General features: G+C 41.5%; 1 long non-coding RNA gene across 6 annotated transcripts in view; it reads right to left on the bottom strand.

Annotated features, from left to right (window-relative positions):
* Nucleotides 1-25,535, bottom strand: part of LOC122163423 — a 267,157-nt gene that overhangs the window by 182,065 nt on the left and 59,557 nt on the right. For 5 of the 6 annotated variants that reach the window (XR_006169905.1, XR_006169902.1, XR_006169903.1 and 2 more), the window contains exon 3: nucleotides 19,725-19,864. This is a non-coding gene — a long non-coding RNA (uncharacterized LOC122163423). Of the gene's footprint in view, nucleotides 1-19,719; nucleotides 19,865-25,535 lie in introns of all 6 variants that reach the window. The other variant, XR_006169904.1, reaches the window with a different exon arrangement.

Here is a 25,535-nt window from a genome sequence, read left to right as displayed (position 1 = left end):
TGGTGAATGTTGCCTATTCCCTATCAAAAAATCACCACCACATTTGGCATTGATTTGACTTTATAACAGAGTAGGTTTGGTATGCATTAATCAGAGCATGTTGCAGATCTCAGAGGAGGATGTGAAATCTCTCAAGGTTTGAGAATGGATGTGTTTGGGGTTCTGGTTTGACTTCTCAAAGCAAAAGTCAAGCAGTGAAACGTGGGCTTCAGACTGTCTAGTAATTCAGAGATGTTATGAGCCAGCTCTATTTTCAATTCTAGCCATGCTTCTTCCTTATGAAAACGGGTTTCTTTCTTTTCTTCTCACCTGTCAAACTGTAATAAAAGCTCCCAGTAAAATTCCTCTTTTCTTATTTTTCTTCCAGAGATCTCCGAAGCACAGAAAGAAAGGAAAACATAGAAATTAGGAGATTATTAATGACTCGATCAACTATGAATCTCAGAGGTAAAGGGAGCCATTATCACTTCTGGGGTATTTTAGCTAAACATTGGAAGAAATTCCAGGAGTTTGAAGCCTTGAGTTCATTCAAATTAAAAGAAGTATGATATTCCCTAAAGAAATTCAAAGATTAGGCCTTCAAATAGGCTTTCTTCAACACCTCAGAAGGGAAGCTCCCCTACCTTCTTATGTCTCTACACCCTTCAACAGGCTCTTTGACCTTAATGAGATGCTATTTGCTGATTTGGAGTCTCAGTCCCAGCAGTGAGTTCGTAATAAGAGTCAGCTGAAGAAAGGCTGCTTCCCTACCTTCCAATGGCTTCACATTTTACACCATCAGGCTACATATTACTTCTGCCAGCTCTCAGAAGGATGTCAAATTGAGTAAAAATTCAAAAAGCAGAAAGCTCATTGAAAGTATAAACTCAGCTAAAGTGTTAAAATGCAGCATTATCTCTGGCTGGGAGGCAGCTTTCATAAACGGTACAGAAAAGCAATCAAATTAGAAGATAAATACAACCTGGAAACAGCAGGAAAAGTTATACTGAACATAAATCTGCTTGTGATAATTTTAATTAAAGCTGAATGTGATACAGTGTTCAATATGATATTTCCTTCATTCCTGTTTATTATTGGGATTACATCTGTATATGCTACTCAGCTGTAGGCCTCCACCATCGAGTCGAAGGAATTTCAGATACAGTGAGGCCAAAATAAAAGGCTAAGAGAAAATCAGCAAGGAAAGCATATTAAAAGAATAAAAAATAAAAAGAAGAACAGGAAGAAGCACAGTTGCTGTTGTAAGCCTTCCCCTCTTGCTCCCACTGGGCTGCTGTGTTGACCACATGTTCCATACCTGGCCATATTAGCTCTGATTTTCTTTTTTGAAGTTTGAGCTTAAACATGGAACTGGTTTTCCTGAGCTACTGCCTCCACCCTCATACACTGGTTCCTGGTGCTGGCAAGGAGCCTTTCTCTTCTCCTTAACCTCCTTTTGTAATCAGGAGTGCCAAGGAGTTGCTCTCCGTCCCTCATCTCATTGTGGACTCGAGCCTTCAGTGGGCACGATCAGCTTCTGCTCACACCCTATGGCTCAGGACTAGGTCCTTCCCTGAGGGGAGGCACAGCTTCTTGGCATAATTGTACGATGCTGCATCCCTGAATCTCTATCAAACAGCAGATGCAACCAGCACACTCTCTTCCCACTTAAATATTTTTCACATATCCAGAAAAACTAGATTACCCAACCAGCAGCAGCACAAGGAAGAAAACAGTTTTATGGTGTTGCGAGGGCAAAGATTTCTAAATACCTTCCTGTTCTCTACTGGGAGAATATCAAAGGTTTTGCCATTCCCCAGATGACTCAGCAACCAAAGCAAACCACTCACATTCTGTCTGCTTCTTTAGGCATGTTTGTTTAGTCCACGCTTACTAACAGCAAGAACATCCCACATGGTACAAAGGCAAAAAAAAAGAGAAATGATGTTCCACCCTTGAGTGGAATGCTTCAAGATGCAGCTTTATCCCTGCTCTGATTTCCTTTCTAGAAATCACTTTGGCCAGCATTTGCATCACTAGCTAAAGAAAACTCAATTTTTAGCTTCAACATACCGGTGCCCCCCTAAAAATTTGTTGGGAAAATTCCCATTCTGCTCAGTTATAACATATAGATGACCGCAGTGGTTTTCATAGTCCGAATTCTTCATTCCCCAAGGTGGATCAGGGTGAGAATTTGATCCTACAGATAGTTATGCCTAGCAAGTGTGGCCTTATTGGAACCATAAGGAGCCCTGTGCAGCTGACCTATATCCCTGCATTGGCACACCCTGGCCTAGCTGAAGCACTGCTCTGACAAAAAAAAATACTCTAGCATTTCAGCAAACCTGACGGAGATGCTCTCAGGTGATTGAGGAATGGTTGTGCTCCTGTACCAGAATTTTCTAAGAGACCAGATATTTCAGGATTGTGAAAACTGAAAAGAAAGGAAGATGTTCGGCTGTTTATGAGAATCCTATTTCCCTAGTCTCAGATGCCTATGCTTCATGGAATTGTGTCATCACAGGCTGGGGATATCTGCTTACAACTTTTGAAGGAGATCTTTAGTCATAATCTATCAAAGCTTTAAATGAACGTGAAACCAAGGAGACAAAATGAATAACTCACTCTAATGGAATAGCAGATGGTAAGATCTCACAGCACATCATAGTAGTGTTCCAGCATCCATTATATAATGTTTCTTTTTCCGAGTGAGAATAGTGCTCATTCTTGCTGTTTAATGTCTACAAGGTCTGGTAGAGACTAAATCATGATAAGAGCCACAGACATTTTGGAAAGCCTGAAATTGGATAAGTGTCAGTCACTATCACCTCCATCAACCTTAACTTCCTTAGTCACAATGTAAACAGCTTTACGTAGTTTTATTTCATCATTTACTGAGAGGGAAAAAAAATATATATCCTAAACACTTCTGGACAGCAGCTGTGGATGGAAAATATATAGGATGGTGAAGCTCGTGAAGTGCACAAGAAAAACAGCACTAGTTAAACATCTCTGAAGATTGGGAATCCCAGCACATGCATTTCAGAAAAGGGAGGGATGCTGCATTTCACAACAAAATGTCTTCAAAATAAAATAAAAATAATTGCTTTGGGGACCCAAGTTAAAATGCAGGTGTTTTGAGGGGAACATAAACATTTTTTCCTAAATGAGGCGTTGAGGGCTGGGAGAAGGGCAGTAAAATTAGTGGAATTACTGCCTGATTTTAACCAGATGATTGCTGCAGTTGGACACCAGTGTGGTTTCATTAGGGACTCTAATTTACAAGCCATTCGTTGCATTCCAGGGGAACACAGCAATTCCCCCCACTCCTAAAGAATGCCAGCACTGAGCTTTATGGCAGCAATGCCTGGCTACAGGCTCATTGGCTTTGGGGCTTTTTTGTCATTGTAGCTATTTTTGTAGTTTTGTAGGTTTTTTTTTAAGGCCAGCTTGACTCAAGTGCTGCAGCCAAACTCCTTGGGAAGGGAAACAGTCACACTGCCTTAACTTGGGTAGGTATCACAGAAATCTGTGTAAATACCTCTCAGCATGGAGAACATATGGTCCTTCTAAGAGCTACCCAGATTTATACATAAAGTGCAATCAGAAATTACATCATTTCAGTACTTGATATTAGTATACTTCAGACATAAAATGACCCTTTTCCTGGCCTTCCATTTAGATCCTATCTTGTCAATAAAGCATAGTCCTGAAAGCTTGCAGCAGGTGAGCTTTTGGCCCGATGTGACCTAGCTCAACATAAATTTGTCTGACCTTCCTAGAGGCAAATGGCCTAATGAACGCCACGGATAGAGATTTCCACATAGCCAACCCTTGGGATCTGGTATTACTTTCAGAAGTATGAAATTTCTACCCCAACTCACCTTGCAAAGCAGGACTAATTATTTTCTTTGACAAATAACTCACAGCTCTCCCAGATTCCTTCTGTTCACTCTACACAGTCATCATCTGGATGCATCCACACCACATCAACACAGCTTTCTCTCATATCCCTAAGTTTGATTCCATTGCCACAGGGTAAGCCACCAAAGCAAAAAAAAAAAAAAAAAAAAAAAAAAAAGATAATGTGAACTATTGTTGCATGGGTTCAGACCCCTCTCTGTAGAGGGCAAACATCCTTTTCACATCACATTTTCTGTTTTTCTCTTATTCCCTCTTTCTAATGCTTTTTCTCACTTTTCTATCGAGAGCTGCAACAGTTTCCTTTTTTGTCCAATCCGCTTCTTTCACTGTGCTGCTTGCAATTTTCGTTTACATTTTCAATATGCCTGAGTTTCATTTTTCCCCAATGATTTCCCTCTTGGCTCACCCACCTCCAATTTTGGTAGGCTCGCAGAGGTCCAATGGCCATGGTTAATGTTTGCCTGCTGTTAATCCTAACCCTCACACCTAAATTATGATTAAATATAGTGAACAGAGCCCTGAAGCCGGAGGGGGTTTTGAGTCTGTCATCAAGTAGTTACAATATGTGCATGTTACATATTAACGAAGCCTACAAATGCAGGAAGTGAGGTTTCCTTTCAGTTGTAATATTTGTCTCCTATTTTTTGAGGGCAACCATTTTGGTCTACCCCCACCTCTCCTTTGCTCCTGTCAGATCTCTCAAGTCCTGTTGGGTTGCCTCAGCTACACTTCTCAATGCAAAACCTCTTCTTTAAAACCCCAAACAGACTGAGTAAATAATATCCTTCCCCCAAGGCAGGAATGAACTAGCAGAGCAGGAACCATGCTGGCGAAGGAGTAACCTCACATATGAGAAAGGGAAAGATCAAGTCCTCCTGCGTTAATTCATTCCTTGGGATCTTCCATCCTACTTGAGAATCTGTATTGAAATATTGTTCGGTCTTCATCTTGATCAAATTCAAATTAACTGTCTTGTATCTTGGCTTGTTCAAATCATTTACATTACTCTGTTTTGTTTTTTGAATTGTATGGGGCTTGTGTTGGTGCAGGTAAAATTGGGCACCTTACCCCTCTTCCAAAGACACTTTGATTGAGAAGATATGTTGCCTACATCAGTTCCAACTATTCACTTCAAATATTTCTCAATGAGTATTTGGGTCTTTTTTTGTCTGCCAAACAAATGTGTGTGGATCAGTTCTGCATCCTGTGAATGCCTTTGTTATCTGTAAATATTTGCTAGCAGATTGTATGACCAAGTGGCAGCCTACAAATATCTGCAAATGCTTCTCTCCAGGAATACCTAGGGATCATTACTCTGGTCACTACCTGAATGTGGGAGCCACCTGGGCTGCAGGGTGATGATGTTAGTCCAGAACTGAGTGAAACTTTATAACCTGCATGATGATTTATGGCAAGAAGTAAATGGAAAAAAAAAAAAAAAGAAAAAAACCCACTTCCTTTCCAGATTACATTTTAAGCTATTTTTGCTACTACATGGGAAAGCACACTGATTTGCACAAGGACTCATCTGTGCAGGTAACTGAGCTGATACAGCCAGCCAAAAAGCAACCAACTGCCTTCATCAAGGAAAGAGCTAACCTGACAGAAATCTTAATTTGACCGTGTGGTTGAAATAAAATAATTTCAGTCGGTTGAATGGAGTAAATAAAAAATTGACCAGACCCTTTCCATTATTCATTTTGCTCACTGAAAATCTTTGTGCATGAAAAATACCCTTATAACTTACTGCGGTATCTTTCCATTCTTCTACAACTCTAAGATGGCGAAGGCCCCAACACTCATCTTCCTGTAGTTTATGAAGCAGTTATTTTTACGTTCAGACTATCAGACAAATTGTCGTGGAGCCACTCCCACATTCTGAACGATAATAGACTTGGAAGACCTTTAATTTGCTCAGTTTTGTTGCTACACAGTCAGTATTCAGCACACTCAGGACATTTTCGAATGTTTCATTTTTACCCTTTTTTTTTTCAGTTCTTCCTCAATTTTCACTCAAATTTAGGCTTGTATCTCACCTAAATATTTTAATTCATTTGTAAAATCAAACAAAATATTCTGTAAGTGCAAAAGATGCAGATGAACTCTTTGTATTAACCAATTTCTAGGAGTCTCTCTTGGTACAAACAAAGAACAATCCTGCATGAAATATTTCCTGTTGCTATTTAGAGACCCTTTGAGACTGCACTTCTTGTTTTCCTAAGATCACCTTGTGTAATTGAGGGCTAAAACGCAGGGCAATTTGTTCAGATCCCTCCCCAGTCTGCTTATCATCACCTCATGGATATATGCTATGGACATTTAAAAAAAAACAGTCAAACAAAAGAAGCTGAAATGCTTTAACACAGTGAAGCCAGGAAACTTCTGGAGCTGAATATGTTAAAAGCTCGTCATTTTGGACAACATTTTAAATGAGAGATCCAGTATTTCACAAAGATAAAAATAACACATCAAAATTCAGTTCACTTACTAAAGAAAACACCGTTCTTTTTAGTTGCGATTCTTGAACATTACCAAAATTGTCTTTTTTTTTTTTTTTTTTTTTAATTACTCTCCTTTAGTCATAAGTATGACTGTGGACATGTGAACAGAGGAATTGAGATAATCTTCTACAGTACTGACTGATCTTAAAAGATTTTCAGAATAAGATGCCCTGTTTTATGAAAAGCCCTACTGAGAAGGTCTTCAGGTAAGGTTAGAAACTGGAGTACCATGACTGATCAAGAAGACAGCACAAATCTTACGTCCCTTCATAATTTATATAATTGAAATTGCTGGGTTTTACGGGTTTGTTTATTAGCTCTGTGCACAACCATCAGAGATGTTGTAAGATTAGAAAGATTTAACGCTCTATATTTAATGTTACAGGAAAATGACTTCTGGATAATTCACTGAAAATTTAATGCCCTCCTTGAGAAGATATGAAACACTGCGAGAAAGCAAGTCAGATAAAGTCTCAAGATATCTCCCCTCTCCCAAATGGGAAGTTGATGTCAGTAGCGTGAAGACCTGCTCCATCTCTGCTGCAGAGATCCTGAGGAAGCTCTAAGGTGAAGCAGAGCACAGATGTTGTACACCAGTGCTCTGCTGCTGAAAGGGGATAAATGACTAATGGCTTTCACAAAAGGCCAAACAGAGCGCCATAAGATCCTAAAAGTGCCTAAGATGTGTTTCAGCATTTTTTCTATAATTATCTCACTTCTAGGCCAAACTTGACAGAAAACCCATTTGGTTTTGTGAGAAATACTCTTGTTTAGGAATGCAGATGTTGCTGAGACTCAGAAGGAAGCCTACTTTCACTTGGCCAGCTGTCTCCTAACAAGTTGTCCACAGACTCTTCACTGTATCCTTAACACTTAATCCAGACAGACAATGACTTAATGCTAGCTCTTGACACAAATAGACACTGCACTGTATCGAATGAGGCTGAAGCCACCAAAATATTTCTCATCTGAGAGTAAATGCATCTGAACCTAAATTCGGGAGTCTGCTCAGTAAACATTACCAAAGGAGAAATAAACATATTCCGTTGGCCTGAACTACCTTAACTCTCTCAGCTGCAGAGAGAAAATACAGAACGAGAGAAAAACGAATGTTTAGACATAATTTAGAGGATGGAAGTTGTCTCTTTGTGTTTAGAGGATCTCACAATATCTGACCACAGTCATGTGTGCTAGTTGATATCTACCCCTTGCCCAAAAATATGTTCAGACAGATGGAGAGTGAGATTGCTGGGATGTGATTATCAAAAATAAAACCACAGACCTGGATGAGCTAATGTTGTTCCAGATGCATTATCTTATGATCTCCAGGAAGAGAAGAAAGGAAGATAGAATCCTCCCTTAGAGAGGGCTTTCAGCAGGCTTAATCTCCCCACTGCATGAGAAGAAATTGCTGCCTAAGACTGGAAGGGATCTCTGAGTCAAAAGCAGAAAAAAAGCCAAGGTCTGAAGGAACAGCAGACAAACTGCAGAGTGAATCCAAAGTTTCCATTGGTCTGTGGTGACACAAAAGGATCCCAGAGTTCTTCCTCTACTCTGTATTATTCAGAAAATGTTGGCTTACTGTTTTTCTTTCCATTTACTTCCTCCCCATCCCCTTCCCCATTACCCCCTCCAGGGCCACCTTTCCTCTTTCCCCCCAAAAGCTTACAAATTGTTCTGCAAAACTCAGCCAAAATCAAACCTTTCAAAAAACTTTTCAGGGAAATATTTTCAAACAAAATCTCACTGAATGGGATGGCACTTAAGGCATTCAAAGAAGGGCTGCTTCTGAACAGATTTCACTTTAGAAATACTTCCAGATCAACTGTCATATCTTTAAAGCCCTCTGACTCCCCTGGAGAGGAGTGGCTGGGTCAGATGCAACACGCAGGGCACTGCAGTGGGGCCCACTTTGGTGCCTGTGCCCTTGACCCATGGGCTGCTGAGCTCACCAAAGATGTCTCTGCTCTCCAAGGGACATCCGAAGCTCCAGGCATGTCCCACAGCCACTGCAGGGATGGCTCTTTGCCCCATACAGTGACCATTAGCTGAAAACTTTGAAAAGCAAAGGTCATTGGAATGCCCTGGCGATATTCATATGCTTGAAAAGCACCTGGGTGCCTTTGTGTACCCAGACCTTACTGCTGTTACATAAAACCAAGAATTTACTTTCTAAAACAGGATACATTCTTTCTCTTTTATACATGCCATATAAGCCAGTTTCTCTGCCTTCAAAAGAGTTATCCCATATTTAAAATAATGTGGTAGGGAGCAGAATTCATTCCTCAGTAAGCTGTAGAGCAAAAGCTGTGAAGCAAAGGATGCTTTGACCATTGTTTCCTCATTGTTAAAAGGTGAAAACCTCAGACAGCAGGGGAAAAAAAAGAAGAGAGAGAGAGAGAGAGAGACAGTTTTAAGGGCTTTTAAAATATCTAATGCTCCAAGATCTAAATTGGCCAGGAGCCAAGCAATGTCTTAAAGGGACAAGCACTTTATTATACTTTCTAATTCTTCCAAAGTCTGTCTGTAGGATATATGAGATGGCTCTAATATGACTACTCTATTCTCATCCTCCAGTGGAATACTCTGGTCTCAGCTCATAAATTGAAAATGGAAAATCAGTAAATCAGCGTGGACTGTTTCAGAGGGACATTGTGAATTTCCAGTCAAATCTTCTGGTTTATCTTAAATATTTCATCTTAATGTCACCTTTAGAAAAATCTTTCATTCAAGTAAGTTACAACATCTACTTCTAAACTGATTACACTCCCCCACTGACCTTCTGGAGAAAGGCTTCCACCGCAGTACAAATACCACATTGGCAGCAATCTGTTATAGCTCAGGAAGACGAGTTTTTGGAATTATGACGATCCTTAAAACCATCCCAAGACACGTTGCACTGAACAAATAAGGCAAGAGGAAGTCCTCATCACCGTCACACAGAAAATACATTGCAGTGGCTCTTGTCTAAGGCTCCTTTTCAGGGTCTGCCATATCTGGGAAGGATTTCCATATCCTTTATATCAGCATTACCAGCACACCAATATTCATCATAATTTGCGGGGCCAGACTACTTTTCCATGTTGCCACGTTTCAGCAGTCGAAGAACAAGAAGCCAAGGAGATGCAGTAGAGTTGAGAAGGATTAAAAGAGAGAGATACAGATGAATACCCTCAATGAGTCTCTCAGGTAAAGCCCAGCTGAATCTTCTAATAACAATAATAGCCACATCCTCCCCTGAGGAGGAACGTTTCCCAAAAGCCCACAGAAATGCCTAAAAGGAAAAGCTTTAACTGAAAAACTGTATCATGAAATGCATTACCAATCTCCTTCATTCCAACCAACGCCAGTTGTACTGGGCGATAAACAATAGGTGCTTGAAATGCAATTCTTTATTCCGCTGCTAAAATTATCGAGGAGTTACCTGAGAAATACGCGCTATAGAATTGTTCAGCAGCTTGACTCTGCCCTCTCCCTTCCCACCCTGGCCTTCTTCTGTTGTCGTCTGAGTGGAGATGACTTTGTTTTTCAGGACTTTAAATGAAGCTGGGAATTTCCATGGCTGCTTATTTATACAGAGCTATACTCCACAGTTAATTCACCCTGACAAGAATGATGTTGAGCTTTCTTGCCATATGATCTTGTATTTAAGATCCTGTCAGTTTTGAGGACTCCAAATAAAACTTCCTTTAAATATTTAATACTCTTTAGTGATATATGCCTTTAGGCTCTAAGCCTGGTCCAACCATCAAAACTTAAGAGTTTTCTATATTCCTCATCACCACAATCTTCCCACATAAATTAAATTCGCACTTCAATTTCTACAGTGGATTCCAAGTTGTTTTCTTCTCATTTTCTATTCCCCTATATCTAAGAAAAAAAAATAAAAAGCTTAGTTCCTTTTACAGGACTTCTGAGGTCCTTCTGAGGTCTTTGCATAGTAAAGCCACCCCATCCCTAAAAATAAATAGCCAGAATATTTTATGGCAATGTTTCTGACACTGTAAAATGTAAAATGTTCTCTATATCTTGCTTCCTTTTTTTTTTTTTTAAAAAAAAAAAAAAAAAGAACTTGCACATGGAATGGTAAAACAAGTCAAAGAAAGGATGATTCTTCTGTCTACTTCTCTGACCTTCTGACTTCCTTCCTTTTGTCCTAGTAACTACAGAAATAAGAGAAACAACGGAGTCCCTGACACGGAACAGAGATCTTCATCGAGTAAACAGAAGCCACCTTGCAATGTTGACCCATTGAAATGCCGTGGTAAATGCAGGCTTTGACCAAAGCAGCCAATAGCTTGGTGTTCTGGTGCCTCACCCAGCTCACTAAAAGAATCAGATGTTAGAGCTCTTCTTTTGAATTAGATTAAGAGAGGCTTGGACCTCTGCCTCCACTAACTATACTGACCTGTGTAACCTCAGGTCAACTCATTCAGGCTTCTCAACACTGGGAAGGGAAAAGAGGCTGAAGAAGTTGGTGAATCAGAGGTTTCCTCTCATCTTTCCTTTCCCAACCAGCAGCTTCATCAACCAACAGAGTTCACAAGGTATATAAGGACTGGGTCCTCCTAGGCAAGAGTTCTTTGCTCCGTGATGCTTCAGCTCCGGCTGTACTTATCCTTTCCCTGTCCCTTCTTATCTGTGCTTCTGAGTGTGTCACACACTCTCTTACTTACCTGAATCACAGGATGTGCTCTGCAGAGAACCCAAGCAGATGGGATACATCACACACCCCAGCCACAGTTATTCCCAAAGGTAAAAACACTAGAAAGGGCCTTCATCACATGAACACATAACTAAAACAAAACTAAAGTATGTGGAAGGTTCAGTTCAAGAGAGCTTCTAAGAAGTTAATTCCTAACAGCTAGAACAAATAAAATTAAAAAAAAAAAACAGGCTTTACAGAACTAGGCAAAATTGCCTTTGAGTGTCAGCAATGAACACTGTATATTCTTCTAAGACTTCACAGTCCAACTGTCAGCTGTCTGTTTTCTTTCTGCTATGTGCAGAGTTTATACAGACACTCCCAGAGGAGCCTTTAATTGCATGTCATGACAAGTCTCCCAACCTCTTTGCAGCTCTTCCACTTAACACATAGTGTAAACTCACCCAATCTCCCTTCACTTTCTCCTTCCTGGATTTCTCCCTTGAAGCTCTATGGAGGCCTGTGTTGAAGCTGCATTATGATGGAGTGGACCCAGTGGAGAACTCTATAAAAAGCATCCAACCCATTTATCAGGACAGATGTCTTTAACAAGTCTACATAAACCTCACGTGTTGAAGAGTCTTAACCTGTGACTCAGTCACAAAACTAAAACCTGAAGTAACTAAGAAAGACTTTTTTCCATCATTTAGTCCTACAGTTTTTCCACAGTCTGTGCAAGAATGTCACTAGATTTTACTAACGACAGCACTGAGTGGTCCCAGCAGAGAGTCATCACCATTAGAGAGAGAGCTATGCAAACACAGAGCCTGTCCCTGCCCCAGAGTTCTTATAATATAAATAGTAAAGACAGTGGGAGGGAAAATAGAAGCACAGTGAGGTGAAACGTGTTGCTCAAGATGATACGACAGCTCAGGAGTCACTGCAGAGTATTGCCTCCCTGCGTGTTTCTGTAAGAAGTTTGGCTTTGCATTTGAAAAAAAAAAAATGTCAAAGCAATTCTCATGGCAAAGATTTTGTAGTCTGGTTATACTTGTAACAGAACTGTGTAGAACATCGTGTCCCAGCTGATCTGCTTTTGTGATTCTCAGAGCAAATTTTCTCAATATTCAAGTGGAAGAGACATTTCTTTTTCGCTGTTGCTGCTTCAAACCAGCATCCAAAAATTAAGTTGCTACAGTGGAAGAACTGTGTGTTTGCAACTGATTCCTCCCCCCTCCACTGCAGCCATGGTTTAACAGCACATTTAAGCACATGTTTAACCACACAAGTAGCTCTATGCCCATCAATGAAACTACCTGCACTTAAAATTAAGCACTTGTTTAAGGGCAAGATGTAGAGAGACACATAGTGGGATTTTAAAAACCCCTTGAGTATTCAGTGGAAGTTAGGTGCTTAATGCACTTAAGAGACATTAGAAAATCCCACTGAGATGGTGTATCTGCAGCTGAATGCCTCTGGAAGTCTGGCAGTGAGGCTCAGAATGATACAGCAGTCAGCTGCAGCAAGAATTACACCTCTAAAGAAGTCCCGATTGCACAGAGAATTTGCAAGAGATACAGCTAGAAGGGGTGGAGGATTGGCTGCACTTTCTAGAAGACATTTTGGAGCCACCCTGTACAACAGTCACAGACTTCATTCATCTCTTCCCATCCCGTCTCACTAAATCCTCCAACGGAGCTCTCTCTGTGTTCCTCCTTGCTGACCAATCCTGTCCTGATCCTTCAAAGGGGACCCAAAAGACCCTGGGACAAACAGCTCACACTCAGCACAATCTCCATCCTCACAGCCCTCCTGCTCACCCAGCAACACATCCAAACGCCTGAGGCCAAAAGCTAAACAAACACCCCTAACAAAGCAATATAATTTTTCTAAGCTAATGAGAAGAAGGCGGCGACTCGAAGCCACAGGTATGAACCCTGCAGGACAACAAGCCGAGGAGATAAGCCCCCACTTTCCACACGAGCTAACAGAGGTCACGCTGGCCAGAGTTTGAATCTTTCTGGCAAGCAGCTCACTGCAGCTCTACACCTGGCTGGGTTTAATTTGTTATTTATGTCAGCTTTGCATATTTGTAAAGTTCAAGGGTTTATTGCCCTGGCCTGACCTTGCCAAGTCAGAGCTCACATGTGGTTCTCTAGTAGCAATTTCTTTCTAATAAACTTTACTTGAAAGAACATGTGTGATAGATTTTGTTGATGATTAAAAAGAATGGGGCTATGTTCATTGTTAGCCAAGCTGGTTTTGAAGTTTTGTTGGAAGTCACCTCTGTTCTCATTTTTTAAAAAATGTCCCCTTCCCCCCTCACCCCTTTATTTTACTGCACACCCTAATTGTGTTTCATGTTGAAGCATGTAGCATTGTTTGTTTCTATACAGTAAAGACACTCCCCCCACCATGTGCTTATTAAGATCATTAAATTAAATAACATTATTCAGAGTTGTTCTTTAATCAGAGCATGTGCAAGCAACCAAAACCTGGGTGCACACAAAGCATGAAAATGCAAGTCTCTGATGTACAGACATGCAGAAAGCAACCGATGCCTGATGCACTTTTCACAGGCCTCAAAGGCTGTTGCACCCAATATATTTTGTTTTTCCACATTAACAAAGGAAACAAATATTTTCTGTCCTTAAGATCCTAGCTTCACTGGAAACAACAGCAAATTCATTTTGCCTTCAAAGGGCTCAGAAATTCACCCCCTTATGCTTTAAAACAAATAAGCAGTGGTTCCCTGAGTAGTGGAACTTCTAAAACCTGCTATTTTGGGCTTTCTGCGTGGTAGATTCTCCTGTGGCTAAAAACATGATTGTGCCTGTGGTTTTTTACCTTTTACATTTACAGGGAACAATTCCAACCCCCTGGGTGCCACACAAACTCGAGTGCTAGATGCATTGTGGGGACTGCTATAACCGAGCACTTTGTGCTTTTGCCCACGAGCCTATTTGTAATCCAGCTCTGCCTATCCTTCTGCCAAGTGTGGTTGATACTGTCCATCAAGTTTGAAAGTTATTAGGAGCAGAGAGATAGACAATCAGATTGGAAAATCCAGCTGAAAGCATTATAACACTGCTAGCGCATCCTAAAATACTCTCCTCCCCTACAACTCCATTTTCCCACTGCTTGTTCCATTTCCAGCTTAGGCCCCAATTCTGAAGAGATAGCATTAAGGAAGTTCTCATCTGATGCATGCCAGCAAGTTAGCATGTGCTTCTGTGATTACTTGAAGAGCATGTATGTACAAGTACTCTCCGGAATCAACAGCTTCGATTGTAAATCATTTGAGGCAGGATTGCCATTTATTAAATTCATGCACAACGACCTGCCTGAGATCCCTAACGCTGCTGTAAAATGACTAAATAAGTATATAATACTGACATTCATACTCAGACAGCAGCCACAAGACTTCCCATTAAATGAAGAGCTCAAGAGGCAATTGTGTCTAACAGGCAAAGCAGGGACTGGGAAACTGAATTTCTGGTTGTTGCTCACTGAGTGAGGCCAGGATGCTCCCCCATGAACAGGACACTGGCCTAAGAAATTGATAGCCTGACACAAGCCTTTCCTTCTGCTAAGTGGCAAACACTTGTTGGAATTATGCTTATTATGGGTTGGCCTAGGAAAGCTGCAGGGCAATCAGCAATGATCAGCAGCATGCCATCTGAATGTAAGAGCTCAGCCTTCAGCCCTATCTGACATTTGCTTCCCCCAGTGCCACTTAAACGAATCTTTAATCTCCTTGTTTATCTTCTGTTTGTATGAGATGACTTTTCAGAGGAGCTGGGCAATTTCAGCAAACCTTAACCAATATTTACGCGTGTATGCATGTATCTGCACAACTCCAAACACTTCTTTTTCTTTCCTTTCTCTTCTCTTTCATTGGTACATCTGCTGTCTCTGTCTCCATATGCAGTCTTACTTTTCCCATCTCTTTCTCCTTTCCAAGTCTTCCTCTCACATCATCTTAGCTCTAAGTATCGCTCCCTGACCCTACTAACATCACATTTTAATCAGATAGCACCTCCTTTTCCTCTTGCAAAACTCTGTTATATCGTTCACACTTGAAATGCAACAGATAGTTTAGCAAGAGCACATTTTTGCAAGGAACAACCAAATAAAGGGGATCCAAATCCAACTAAAGAGCCCTGCTTTCAAAAGGGTACAACAGAGAGTAAAGTGAAATTAGAGTTTCTAAAGCAAGCTGGAAAAGTTTCAGCAAAGTCTTAGCCCTCATTCTGATCACAGCTTAATTGGACACCCTGGTGTTTGAAGGGGCTCAGTGGAAAATAAAACAAATGTGCCTATTGTTCTTAGAATAAGTATTATAATAATAATCATTCTTTAAGCATCAGTAGTGCCTTTCATCTAAGGGCCATAAAGCACTGTGCAAACATTAATGAACTAAGCCTCTCAGTGCTCCTGTAAACAAGGTAGATATTTTAGACCGTTTTAAAATGAAGAGTGAGGTCCAACAAAGACAACAGCAATATGTTTCTTATGTTTGCAGTTGGTTACTTAAATCTATGTACAACTAGACCCAATGTAAGAATTGTCTGGTTTTCAGAAGTAATAAGTAACCTCAGTTCCAATGGCTTTTGGAAGCATGTAGCATCTTTAAAGCTCAATTCCCACTTCAGCTGCTTTAAAAGTATGTGCTCAGATGCCTCTCAAGATCTCTGTCAGAATCAAGCTACAAGCCTGTGCAAGGATCAGAGGAATTTAGGACTCCTGGTTCCTAGTCCCTTCATCTACACAGAAGTCTGCCATGATTTCTGTAGCATAGCTATTATCCCATAAAGACCTAGCCAGTCTTCACTTTCAGCATGAGCAATTCTATTGAATACAATACTGAACACAGTGAATACAGTTGATTTGGTGTGCACAGGTATCTACAGATTAAACCTCACTCACTTCCCTTTCCAGACTTCAGTAGACATACTTGGATGGCTTCATATAACCACTCAATAGTTTTAAACATGAAGTGGAGCTAAATCCCCAAGAAACTTTGCTTCATCAACACATGCTAACTATCTGGAGATTGGTTAAGAAATTTGTAAGCATCATTCCCCATGCGCTGGCTTAACAAGAAGCTTTTATCCTTGCTTTCAGCCAATCCCAGTGCTAAACAGAACACTGCCCAATTTATTTTTTTAACAAGGTTCTCTGCTATTGAAACCAGTATGAAGTGCAATTTATGGGCTTAACATTCAACTGTTAAATTATCCTCCCAACATCTTTCCAGGCCACTCTCTTAGCTCTTCAGAAGAATATTTTATTGGAAAGGGTAAATGTATAAAAATCTACTGTTAAAACACTTAACAAATCTCCCCTGTCAGGCCAGTAAACTGTAGTCCTTCCACTCTGATCTGAGATTGCTGCTTCCCTGCTCCCCCCTCCCCACCTCCCTTTTCTTTGTTTAAAATATGCTGACCACACAGTGACCTCTCGTAACCCATTGGTCGAAAATTACAACCAGCCACACAAACAAGCAGCTCGAGGTCAGAAAGAGCAGGGTCTGCTAAAAGTTAGTAATCATACATTAATTCCCTGACATAATTAATCAAAATGAACCACCGTTATCTAGCGCGGAACCTTTAACCTATTACAAAGGGGTCAATTTGCAAACCACTTGAGCATGGGAGTTTGGTACAAATAGCATACTCCCTTCATCTGGGATGCCCTAAGTAGGCAAAAATGCCTTTGAAGTCCCAAATCTACCAGATTTAGATATAATTTCATCAATCAAGTTAAAAGGCTGCCTTCCCTCCAAAAAGGATTTCATGTAGATCTGTCATCTAGCTCTGTTCAGTGGGTGACTGAAAATCCATTTGTTAGGCTCTTTTTGTCAGGATGGAGTAGGCTGCAGTTGGCTCTACATGTCAAAATAGCTGAAAGTTTATCAAATTGAAGGCTAAGAGGCATGATTTGTGTAAGAACCTGTGCTGACCTGGTAAAGGAAGCAGTAAATCTCAGCTTTGTTATGCCAATCAGCTTCAATTCTGGAACTTAATTGTGTTTTCATTTGATATGACTATAATTACATCTATACAGTGTATCAGCCACTCACAGTGAATAAGACATAGGACTTCACACGTCTGTGCAGCTCCCAGGATCACGCTGCCTCACCATCTTCCGTGCAGTCACCTGAGCAAAGTCCCTGTGAAATAATATTATCTCCATCCTAAAGGAAGGAATTGATGCCCAGAGACACACAGCCTCGACCTTTCAAGGATTTCAGTGCTCAGTTCCTTTTTAAATCTTAAATTTCCACCAACATCTGCATGAGTAAGGCAGCTCGACAGGAATTGGGAGCCTAAATACTCTTAAGATTTGGGTTTAAATGGCACATCCAAGGTCATGCAGGAGGAACTCATAGCAAAGAGGAGAGCAGAATCCAGGTCTCTGAAGTCCACTGAATCAACTTTCCTCCATCAGATTTAAGATCCCTACAGTCCACAGAGTCCCCTTGAGTGTTATCTAATCCTCTTTCATATGTATCAATGCAAACACTCCTCCATATGTATATTTAATGCCTCTATTTATTGCATGCAAGAACGGATGAGCTGTAGAGTTTTAGAATATCATCTTATCCAGTGATATCATATATCACACAGGTGAATCTCAAGGGGTTTATGATGTTACCAAGACCCCCAAATAGAATTAATTTTAAGTCATTCACCGAATCTCATTTTCTGTGTCATATAATGTATGACCACAACAAAGATGTCAAAATATTTTAAATGACTTTACATTAGTATTAGTGCAACAACTGCATTTGGAAAGCATCACACCTACTTAAAAAGTTTCTGGGAAATGTAAAACAAAGTCATTGTTAAGGTCAGTGTTTTAGCAGAGGTCACTTGAACTACAATTCCCAATATGCACATGGAGTTGACATGTCTGGCTTTTAAAACAAAATCACAATTCATCATCTGAATGTCAGATCTGTGGCTTATGAGTTCCTGGTGTCTGAATGATTATGACACTTATAAAGTATATTTTATTATTACAGCCCACTCATTGCCACTCTCCATATGTGAAGTGATGGATATTTTAAATGTAATTCTACTTATTTATATTTATATCTTACTAGTGACAGGTAAAAAGCATCAACAAATCACGGCAATTTTTAACTAGTCAGAGACAAGATTTATTTTCAGTATAGTTAGTATGCATTCTGAGGTTATTAGGAAGAGTGATTCCCACCCAGAGAATCATTGTTTAGTCACGTGTAATTAAAACAAACTCCCCCAAAAAAGGAACCTCAAAACATACAGAAATATCACACAAAGGTAAAAGGGACAATGGTAGAAATGGGCTGCATATGGACTGCAGCATCTCCCTGTGCTGGAAGTGGCTGCTGGAATTTGCAGGGCTAAAGAAAAGGGTGAGATTGCCTTCAACATACTATTTATTCACCATGTTACCATTTCAGACTATTTAATTAAGTACATAATTAATTTATTAAGATGCTTCTGAACGTTAATTGTTAAAAAAAAGTTAAGGCTGCAATAATAAATAGAGTCCTGCAGTTCTTGCTCAGGTTCCTATTTGACCACCTAATTTTCCATAGAACTGTGAGTAAACAACCTTTGCAATTAAAGACAGGTAATGACAAAAATGTATTCACATATGGAGGTGTTCCTGGACAGAAAAACATTCTGGCAGAGCATTTAACATACGCACTTTTGCTGCAGTGCTATTATAATCAAGACGAGTGAGCTCTGCACAGTCTGTAAGACTTTTGTCATTACTGCAGAGACCTTCAATAAGTGCAATGCTTCTTTCCCATCAGCTGGCATAGTTTCCTAGGACACCTTGACACGCTGCCAGACAAACCTACTGCCTGCCTCTGCTCCACTCTACACACTGCATGATCCACTACAAACTGCTGAAACCCTCACTTTGCAAGTGCCTAAAATGGATGCAACTATAATTAATGACCTCTAAGGTCTCTGATAAAGCCATTTAGCATTTGCCAGGCACTTTGTGGGCTTTTGGGTCAAAAACAGTAACAGCAAGGTAGTATTATGAAGTTTCATCCTCAAGTTATAATAATATTTAATAGCAGGATCTTCACGTTGCTAGAAATAAAATCACATTGCAGAAATGTATAACAAAGAAAATGAAATTGAACACATCACCCATTCAAACAGACTTCAGGATTTACAACTTACAATCACAGAATTAGCAAGGTTGGAAACGACCTCTGAGTTCATCTAGTCCAACCATCCACCTGCCACTGATATTGCCCACAAGCTATGTTCCTCAGTGCTACATCCCCACAGTTCTTGAACAACTCCAGAGATGGTGACACACCACCTCCCTGGGCAGCCTGTGCGAATGCCTCACCACTCTTCCTGAGAAGAAGTGTTTCCTAACATTCAACCTGAACCTCCCCTGGTTGAGGCTCTTGAGGCCTCTCATCCTATCCCAGGAAAAGAGGCCAACTCCCACTTTGCCACAACCTCCTTTCAGGGAGTTGTAGGGAGCAATGAGGTCTCCCATGGGCCTCCTTTCCTCCAGACTCAACAAACTTGGAGATGTTTTCTAGACCTGGACAATCACACAGCAATAAACCTGCCCTTACATAAGTAACTTCTGCAGCTGTTAACAAATGCGAAACAAGAGTGGAAATGCCAACTGCAGCACCTTACTTGCAATGTGAGGCTGCTCCAAGGTATGAATTATCTTGAGCTGATTCAGTAACATCACGTGAAGGACAAAGAGGTTGCTGGTAGCTCATTCTGCAATGCTGTTTGAGCTGCAAGGGTTTATGAGTCACGCTCCGGAGAGCCTGCAAGGAAAAACACATTACATTTTCCAGGCCACCAAAACTCAAAGTGAGAAATCTACACGTGTTCAACCCATTCCCTCCCCAACACACACAGTTTAAACCCCGGTGGGATAAGGAATTTATTCGTTAATTCTTGAGCTTAAGCCTTCATCTGAGGAAGAGACAAGCATCGAAGTCTCTCATCTCGAATGGAGATGAAAGTTTCCCAGTTGGCCTCTTCACTGCAGCCTCCCCCTTCCAGGAAGAGATGAATCCCCATGGAAGAAATCCAAAACCCCTGGCCACCCAGCATATCCATCAGAAATAAAAACATCTTCACTGAGAAAAATGCATGCGTAGAACAGAGCACAATGCAAGGCAAGCTCTGCTTGCACAGAGCTGTAGGAAATGAAAGGTAAAAGCCAAAAAAGCCAAACGGAGTGGTGTTAAGATAACAACAGGACGTTGTTTTGATCCCAGGAGATCCCGTGGTTTTTCTTTTTAATAGTGTCACATAGAGTAACTTATAAAGGAGGCAGGGAAGGTGACACAATTTTATAACTCTGCGGGGGCTTCACACCATGGGACAAGATTCCTATTGTACAGAGGAATATTGGAAAGAAAAGGGGGAAAGGAAAAAAAAAAAGAGCTTGCAAAGCAGATCTAAAATTACACCTATTCTCAAGGAAGATACAAATCTAGGCCAAAAGGATTGCTCATTACAATGAACTCCTAGGAACTTTTCTAGCAAACGCTTCACAGGTATTTATCAACTGAGCCCAGGGCAGGTGAGGAGGATCAGAAAGAAAGAAAAACAGCCTGCTTTCTCTCCACAACTCTCTCAGCCCATTTTCTACAACTGTAGAGCTTCTAGCGAGTGTGGCCAGGCCTTCTCTACCCAGAGATACTATACCACGCATCAAGAGGGCTTTTAGCTCTCTCTCTGTTCCTCCCATCATTGGCAGCAGGGGTAGGCTCCCATTGCACTAATGGGCTCTGTGTCACCTAAGAAGGATGCTCTGCCTCATACACACAACACCAACAAATCAGTTGCAAATCTCAAGCCAAAATGTGGAACAAACCCAAGATAATGCCACCCTCTTATGAAAGACACTCATAAACAGTTAAGCCCAAAATAACATCAACTGGGCAGGTTCAGAGGGAGAAACAAAATGCAACAACACTGTGTGGGCATCTGCGATTCTGAAACGATAATGTGAATCCAGGACCATCAATCAATACAGTGGGATGAGTCCCCTGTCCCACTGTTGCTGCTGTGAGGTGAGGTCTCCAAAGATCTCTGCCTGAGCTAATTTCAGTTGTTTGCTGCAAAACTTCTTTTCTTCCCTTCCCACTCTGCATCACACAATGCTCTTTTTGGTGTTTCCGTTCACACTGCGGGCACTGATCCCTGCCAGGAGAGGTGTCAAAACTTCTAATAAAACGACTGCTCACGCAGAAAGTCTCACAGCTGAAATTTTGGAGCCGTACACACTCCCACACAAAGCAGGGCTGTCAGATCGGATTGCAAGGTGTCAGTTTACCCAATTCAAACCTGAGGCTCTATTAAAAAAATGCACAACAACCCATCCCCCTACAGACACACACACGAATGCAAGACGTCAATCAAAAGTAATTGATAGTTTTCCTTCCTCTTCCGTTCTCCAAAGAATGCCAGGAGACAATAATCTGTGAACTCAAATGACTGATGAATAATATCCACGCAAAAATTATGCTGGTGGTGAAACATCCGTAGTTGTTGTCAGTGCTACCTGAAGGCCATAGTCCAGACATCTCAAATGCCTCTGCAGTGCTGTGCTGAACTGCTCTGCACAGTGTGGAGTCTGGGAGGTGACAGAAGGCGTCGGCGCAGATGGGGAGGACAGATGTGGGGTTAAGCCAGATGTGAGGGAAAGAGCTCGGGGCCAGATTGGAGCCTTCAGCACCCACCATTTACGTCAAGCAACTGTGAATGATCTCATTTCCCAAGTCATCTAGGGCAAATGTGGCTTTCTGTAGAGAAGCCAATGCTTTTGGGGGCTGGTGAAAAAATGAAGAATCCAATTGAGCTTCACTGAGACCTGCAGGGATTTAACCCAAACTCCTCCAAACTGAAGGGCAGAGTTCAGTTATCCAACAAGACCTGCACAGAAGGGCAGTGTTACAGTTTCCTGACCCTTCACCTCAGCAGCAGGCAGCATACCAAGTGCTAGAATGCTACTTCCTTTTTAACAATTAGGTGTGCACTTACCTGCAGAAGGATACAGAGAGGCTATCAGGTCTGTGGCCCCACTCTCCTTCTCCCTCATTAACCCACAAAATCCAATGCCAGATCTGCTCCTAGCCACAACATGGATCACAGCTGCGTATCTCTGCTTTCCCCCAAACACACCCACGGATGTGTTGGATCCAATCCACGTGGATGGAAATGCATTAGTAGACAAGCAACTATAAATGTACAAAAAAAAACCCCAACAACCTCCCTTTTTCTTCATGTTCCTTCTCTGGAAGAAAATATCTCTCTTTAGAGCCTCCTGACCAGGCACATGGAGGAGGCAGACACACCTGGCTGGCAAAGCGAGCTCCCTCCAGCTGCATGTGATCACCTCCCTTCAGCCAAACCGCTCTGGCTTAACAAGGAGTGACTATTAAAACTATTGTGCAACTTTTGCTTTGCTACTTCCCATCCAGTTCCATATGTAAAGGCATGGTTCTGCAATTAAACAGTGAAGAGCAGTTTCTCAATGTATATGCTGAAATCCTTGTGTGATTACAGGTGGTAAATGACTCTAAATCATCCACTTTCACCATCTAATACACGCACTGCTTTTGTGGACAGGCATCATATTATATGTTCTGAAGGCGTTTTTTTTTTTTTCCTCAAAGCTTTTTTTTTTTTTTTTTTCTTTCCCATATTTTCGAACACATTGTCCTCTAATTCTACATCTAGCCTGAATGGCAAGAAGTCGCATGGCGCAGGTAGCTCCTCCCAGCCTGCTTGCAGGCAGCCTCAATCAAGACGACCACTACTACTCTTGCCATCTGTAAAGGGCCTTAAGTTGTTGCTGCAGCTATAACCCCATAAAGCTCTCTTCTTTTGTTCTCTTCCCGAGTCTGGTTCCTAGTACCCTTCAGACATTTTATTGATCTTTCTCCCCCTCTAGCTCATACATGCTAATTGTACCTCTGTAGCAAAACAATCTTATTATCATGTTAATTAGTGGGAGGGTTGTTGAGGGTTTCCAGTTCATTACCTGCTAATTTCAAGATAAATGAATCCACAGGTTACTAAGTAAATAAGGTCACCTATCAAGTACTTGTAAACGTGTTTGTAAACAAGGAGGGGAGATGGGGAGGGAGAGAAAGGGAAGCGTGTTTGGCTTGGATGGTGGGAAGTAGCTTTGGATACGGATTTGGCATCCCATGCTGGGGTGACTCCATTTCCCTTGAACTCATTTGTAATGGAAAGCGAATGTTTGCTGTCCACCTGGTTCCCCAGTGGGACGTTTCCTCCCTGCAACTACTTTGTGCGCTCAAAAGGCTCTTTGTGAGCAGATTACTCATTCGGAGGTTCGGTTGATTGTTGCTGCCTTTTGTGGTGAGAGCCAGGAGTGAGGACATGCACAAGGCAAAGCAGCACCAAAGGGGGAACAAAAAGCATGGTAGTGTGAGTCACATAACCTCCCCCTCCGCAGCCTCTCGTGGCTCAGGGTTATTCATATTGCCTTTATACACAGGGACACGGGACAAAGGGATTCAATGGGCGAGGGGAAATAAACAGTCAGATCCTCTGCTGGGGTAAAATGATATATTGCTTTGAAATCCATGTGTCTACACCACCCCCAAACCTCCAACGGAGATCTCTCCAAGTGGGGCAAGTGGATAAAAGGACCATGTAGAAAAGCCTATCTGAGCTATGCGGATTGCAGAGGTAAAGTTATCAGCAGACAAAATGGAAAACGATGCTGAGTGAGCTCCCCCGGGGTCTGCCCTTGACCAGTTCTGTTCAACATGATTGTTAAAGCTAGTGAAATAAAGAATATGAGAATTAAATGTTCAGAGCACACCAAAGTGGGGAGGGCGGCCAGCTCTCAGAAAAGAAGGAAGGCAGTTCAAAGAGAACATGATAAATTGGAAAGAAAAAAAAAATGGTCCAGCAAAAAAAATAAGGAATCACTCCTTGAGGGCAAATTTGGAGTCCAATACTGGGCAGGAACAAGACACGTGAATACAGCGAAAACCAGGCAAGGTGGTGATCCATCATTAAAGGCATGAAGAGATGAGCAGACCTCAAGTTGAGAGGAGAGAACACTGACTGTCATGATGTTGTGGAGAAGGCAAACATCACATTAGCATTTGTAAGCAGGAGCGTTGCCAGCAGGATTCCTGAGTGACCTCCAGCCCATGCAGAGCTGGCTGGGGCCAGGTTTAGAGGGAGAGCTGAAAGATCAGAGCTTTGGGAATCCATCCTGTGAAAAAAAAATTAAGGGGATAGGGGGGGGGGGGGGGACAAGGAAAACAACTGTTTCAATAGAGGGTCTTCAGAAATGCAAAAGATGAAAGAAGGAGATCATTTACCCTCCACAGCCATACTGACTATGCCAGAAAGGAAAGAATTTACCTCAGGGTTGGAAGGATTCAGGCCAGGAGAAGTCAAGTGCCTGTACTCCATGTTTAGAGCCAGCTTAAGGACCCGAGAACATCCAAGACAGGTCTATTGGAGATTTGCATCCTTGTGAGGAGGCTGAAAGCTTGGCAAGGTACCGGCAAAGATTTAAACTTGCAGTAGTGTCTTGAGTTCAAGTATCCGAATGATTCCTTCAGTGCAGCTTCTTAAAGTTATGGGCAGTGAACAGTGGAGTAATTTGCATGAAGATGCTATAAAATCTTTGGAAGAAGCTGGCACAGTCTGCCTGCCTCGGAGCAATGGGATCCAGTAGATCCCTACCCAGAACCTCCTCAGGTACCTCTCATTTTGTATATAGGCGAGAACTCACTAACCGTCCATCTGACAACAGTGTTGATGGATTCATCTTTCAAAACCCACGTTTGAGTCTGTTCCAGAGGTTTGTAGCAGTTCAGAATGGAACACAGACTTTCCAAGGGTGGTCCAATGAAGTAGACCCGAGAGGAGCTGGGCAAATTGCAGTGAGTCATCCATTTGCCCCATCCCACCTTTTTCTCTGAGGGAGATGTCTGTAAACACTCTTCCACTTTGCCATATTTGTTCCAAATTCTGTTTAAAAGATATTCCTGTGGTGAATTTCCTTCTTTTTCCCTGAGTTGCCTTTAAAACTTGTTATTTGTGCCAAAAGCTCTGTCATATGAGTCACCTGATATTCTCCCACCAGCTGGATGAGCACATAGCAAGTTGTATCATCAGCTTCCAAGGGTGAATGATCATGAGAAACATATTTAAAAATGCTTTTTGCGAGCATGCATGATGGAAATAGCCAGTTGAATGTTTGCTAAAAACAAGTGCAAAAGCACCACAAAAAAACTGGCCAGGCAAATTCATTTCATTTTCTCCGTTTTTTGTTGTGGTTTTTTTCCCCACTCCATTGTATTTGAAAAGCTGTATATTTCTCCAATTTTACGAACTAAAAAGTAGAAATAGTTTCTTTTTAAGAGTAGTGGCTGATATCAAATGCATGTGAAATCCTTCTTTGAACTCTGAATCGCTTGTGCATTT

Source organism: Centrocercus urophasianus, unplaced genomic scaffold, assembly GCF_019232065.1.
Source record: "Centrocercus urophasianus isolate 14NV4802_14NV808 unplaced genomic scaffold, USGS_Curo_1.0 seq_23, whole genome shotgun sequence".
Classification (NCBI taxonomy): Eukaryota; Metazoa; Chordata; class Aves; order Galliformes; family Phasianidae; genus Centrocercus; species Centrocercus urophasianus.
The sequence above is the reverse complement of the archived record's forward strand: the minus strand, read 5'-3'. Positions and strand labels throughout refer to the sequence as shown.